Here is a 4466-nt window from a genome sequence, read left to right on the forward strand (position 1 = left end):
AGTGATCGCGCGTGGCCTCCTCCCCTAGGAAGACAAGGCCTTCAAGCAGAAACAGAAAGAGGAGCAGAAGAAACTCGAGGAGCTGAAAGCGAAGGCCGCGGGGAAGGGGCCCCTCGGTAAGTGGCTCACCGGGGAGGAGGGGGGGATCCGAGCTGGGAAGGTGGGGGAGATCCGGGCCGGGGAGGACGGGGGGATCCGGGCCGGCACCCTGGGCAGCCTCGGGTTCCCATTCCTGCGGACAGGGATCCCCAGGTTCACGTAGGTTGGTTGCTAAGCCAGCGTCCACAATTTTCTTTGCCCACATGTGCCATTTACCGCCTCTGCTGCTTTGAACATTGTTTTTTTTTTTTTTACTCCTATTCTTGTAATAAATGGCTTTTTCTCTCCCTCTTTTCTTGAGTCAGTTGTGGGTGTGTCGAGGCTAAAAGATAAAAAGTCCAGGCTCCCGGGCTTGCTTTATTACTCCTTGTGCTTTTCTGACCTAAACACCCCCCCCCCACTTGCATTATTTTGTCTTTTTTTCCCCTGGTATAAGAGGAATGTGTTACATTTTAAAAGACTTTCTGGCCCAGCAGTCCTAATGTTTGATGTGCTTTTTATCTATTTTTATTTTTTGCCAGTCCCGGGGCTTGAGTTCAGGGCCTGGGCTGTGGCTGGCACTGAGGGATTGAACCCAGGGCTTCATGCATGTTAGGCAAGCACCCTACTTCTAAGCCACATTCCCAGCCCTGTTTTATGTGCTTCCTTTTTTTCTTTTTTTCCTTCTTTCATACTTTTTTTTTTTTTGGTCAGTTGTGGGGCTTGAACTCTGGGCCTGGGCGCTGTCCCTGAGCTCTTCAGCCCAAGGCCAGTGCTGTACCACTTGGGCCCCAGAGCCACTTCCAGTCTTCTGGTGGTTAACTGGAGATAAGCGCCTCAAGGACTTTCCGACTGGGCTGGCTTTGAACAGCGATCCTCAGATCTCGGCCTCTTGATTAGCTAGGATTACAGGCATGAGCCACCCGTGCCCGGCCCCCTTCTCTTTTCCTTTTCCAATGCTGTACTTTGGCTTAAACTGGGCCTGGGCCCTAACCCTTAGCTTTTTTCCACTCAGGGGTGGTGTTCTACCACTTGAGCCACACCTCCACTTTTGCCTCAACTTTTGGCTTTTTTTTATTTTGCCAGTCCTGGGTCTTGAGCTCAGTGCCTGGGTATTGTCCCTGAGCTTCTTTGCTCAAGGCTAGCATTGTACCACTTAAGCCACAGTGCCACTGTTTATGTGGTACTGAGGAATTGAACTCAGAGCTTCATTCATGCTAGTCAGGCAGTCTACCACTTAAGCTATATCCCAGCCTCTTTATGTGCTTCTTTTTTGTCAGTCATGTAGCTTGAACTCTGGGCCTGGGTGCTGTCCCTCAGCTCTTCAGCTCTAGGCTAGTGCTCTACCACTTGAGCCACAGCGCCACTTCCAGTTTTCTGGTGATTTATTGGAGATAAGTGTTTCACGGAGTTTCCTGCCTGGGCTAGCTTTGAACTGTGATCCTCAGATCTCAGCCTCCTGAGTAGCTAGGATTACAGGCGTGAGCCACCAGTGCCTGGCTTCTTTATGTGCTTTTTAAGCACATAAATATGCAGGGCATAATGGAGGCAAGAATAATGGAACTCTTACTCAGGTCTTCTCAAGACCTCTGTTCCAGTGACTTTGATCCATTATTGTTAGTTTTTAATTCTCTTTTCCCAAATACTTTCTCTTCTTTGTGTGTCTTTTTCCCTTGTTTTTTAAATATAATCTTATTGTTATTAAGATGTGTACAGAGGAGTTAACCATCTCATGTCAGGTGCTTTTTTTCTTTTTTTTGTAAATTGTGGGGCTGGAACTCAGGACTTGGGGGCTGTCCCCAAGCCTCTCTGTGCCCCAGGCTATTCCTATACCACTTGAGGCACAGCATCACTTCTGGTTTTTGGGTGCTTCATTGGAGATGATACTCCCTTGGGGACTTTTGTGCCCAACTGACTTTGAACTGAGATCCTCAGATCTCAGCCTTCTGAGTAGGATTACATGCAGGAGCCACTGGTGCCTGGCTTTCCATTATTGTGTTTACACTGCACTGAGGGTGTAGCTATTGAAAACACCTTTTCAGAATGTCAAGCATCTTGCACTGTAGACTAGGATCCCATCCACAAGTATCTCATTCTGTATATGAAAAGATCACCAAATCTGAAACACTCCTGTTCCCAGCATTTTAGAGGAATACCTAACCAGTACTGATTGAGCACATCCTTTTTTCTTCCTTAGTAATGTAGCCTAGGATGCCTTCAAACACCTCCCCAAGTGCTGGTATTACAGGCATATGTCACCATGACTAGCTTAATTTTTTTTTATGGTCAGTCACGGGGCTTGAACTCTGGGCTTGGGCGCTGTCCCTGCACTCTTCAGCTCAAGGTCAGTGATCTACTGCTTGAACCACAGCGCCACTTCTAGTTTTCTAGTGGTTTACTGGGGATAAGAGTCTCATGGACTTTCTTGCCTGGGCTGGCTTTGAACTGCATTCCTCAGATCTCAGCCTCCTGAGTAGCTAGAATGACAGGCGTGAGCCACTGGTGCCCAGCTGACCAGCTTAATTTTTGTTAGGATTTATTTTGTCTAAGGTAGTGGCTCATACCTGTAATCTTTGCTATTCAGGAAATCAGGGGAGAAGATAGTTGAAAGTGTGCTTGGGCCAAAAAAAGATTAGGGAGACTCTTAAATGAATAAAGCTGGGCATGATAGTGCAGTCTATCATCCAGCTATGTAGGAGGCATAAAGTAGGAAAACTACATGTAGTCCAGGCCCACTAAGGCAAGAGACATAAAGAAGGAAAACTACATGTAGTCCAGGCCCACTAAGGCAAAAAAGACCCTATCTGAGAGATACCTAAAAACAAAGTGGGGGTGGCTGGGAAAGTGGCTTAGTGGTAGAGTGCATGCATGAAGCCCTGGGTTCAATTCCTCAGTACCACAAATAGCTGGAAGTGGTGCTGTGGCTCAAGTGGTATAGTGCTAGCCTGAGCCAAAGAAGCTCAGGGACAGTGCCCGGGCCCTGAGTCCAAGCCCCAGGTCTAGGGGGGGGAAGAGAGGGGGACAGCACTCAGGTGGTAGAATGCTTGTTTAGAAAGCAGAAGACCCTGAGTTCAAACCCCAGTAAACCTTTAAAAAAAAGTCAGCCAGGCACTGGTAGCTCATGCCTGTAATCCTAGCTCAGGAGGCTAAGATCTGAGGATTGCAATTCAAAGCCAAAAATTTGTGAGACCCTTAATTTCCCATAAACTACTCAGAGAAAGCCGGAAGTGATGCTGTGCCTCAGGAGGTAGAGAACTAGTCTTGGGCTCAAAGAGGCTCAGACACAGAACCCAGGCCCTGAGTGCAAGCCCCAGGACCTATCTCTTCCCTCCCCCCCCCCCAAGAAAAAAAAATATCCTAGTCTTGTTCCTTCATTCTTGTCATTTGAAATAATTCTACAGCTAAACTGGGATTGGTGGCTTACACCTATAATCGTAGCCACTAAAGAGGTTGAGATCTGAGGATCAGGGTTCAAAGCCAGCCTGGGCAGGAAAGTTCATTAGACTCTTATCTTCAATGAACCACCAGAAAATGGCTGTGGCTCAAGTGGTAGAATCTTGAGCTGAAGAGCTGAGGGACAGTGCCGAGGCCTAGAGTTCGATCCCTTTGAACAACCACAACAAAATATTAATAATTCTACAGCTTTTAAAAAATTACTTGTTGGGTGCCAAATGTATTGCCATTTGTGGATTTGAGTAAAATACAGGCCCTGAGCAAATCAGACCCCAAGAACAAAATAGGGGATATAGGTAATGTGGTGTGGCAATTAAGAGTACACCAGATTTTGGATTGGTAGCATATGCCTGTTAATCCTAGCACTCAGGAAGCTGAAGCAGAAGAATCATGAATTTCAAGCCAACTGGTACTATATAGCCAGAACCTGTCTCAAAAAAGTCAAGCCACTCATGTTTGCCCATACTAGCTTGAAACCTTGAACACCACCAAACATAAAGGCTTGGCTGTAAAGTGGATTCTGGGGCTGGAAGATAAATGAGCTAATTTGTTAAGTACACAACAGTGTAGATGTAAAACAGTATACAGTCATTGCTGTGTCTATAAGAACTATTTTTTTTTCCAACTACACACCAATGGCTCACACCTATTAAACTTGTCTCTCAGGAGGCTGAGACCTGGGAGGGTTGTTTGAAGCCAGCCATAGCAGGAAAGTCAGACTCTCTAACTGATTTTTTCCCCCCTTCTGCAGCCACAGGTGGAATTAAGAAATCTGGCAAAAAGTAAGCTGTTTGTTGTCCCTGAGATGATGGTGACCCTTGATTCCATTCCCATTCAACATCTGGATTTCCTGTAGTAACATTTCTGCCACCTAAAGGTAGAATGAAGTTTTGTCTAGGACTCTGAACTTTAAGAACAACCTTTAAAAAAAAAAA

The 4466-nt window shown here is 46.3% G+C and overlaps 1 long non-coding RNA gene across 1 annotated transcript; it reads left to right on the forward strand.

Moving 5' to 3' along the window:
* The first annotated feature begins 14 nt into the window (after positions 1 to 14).
* On the forward strand, positions 15 to 4438 carry LOC105994555. The gene is made up of 2 exons (XR_001175509.1): positions 15 to 116; positions 4283 to 4438. It is a non-coding gene; the product is annotated as an uncharacterized LOC105994555 (long non-coding RNA).
* Positions 4439 to 4466: the final 28 nt, after the last annotated feature.

The sequence above is a fragment of the Dipodomys ordii genome, unplaced genomic scaffold (assembly GCF_000151885.1).
Source record: "Dipodomys ordii isolate 6190 unplaced genomic scaffold, Dord_2.0 Scaffold107, whole genome shotgun sequence".
NCBI lineage: Eukaryota > Metazoa > Chordata > Mammalia > Rodentia > Heteromyidae > Dipodomys > Dipodomys ordii.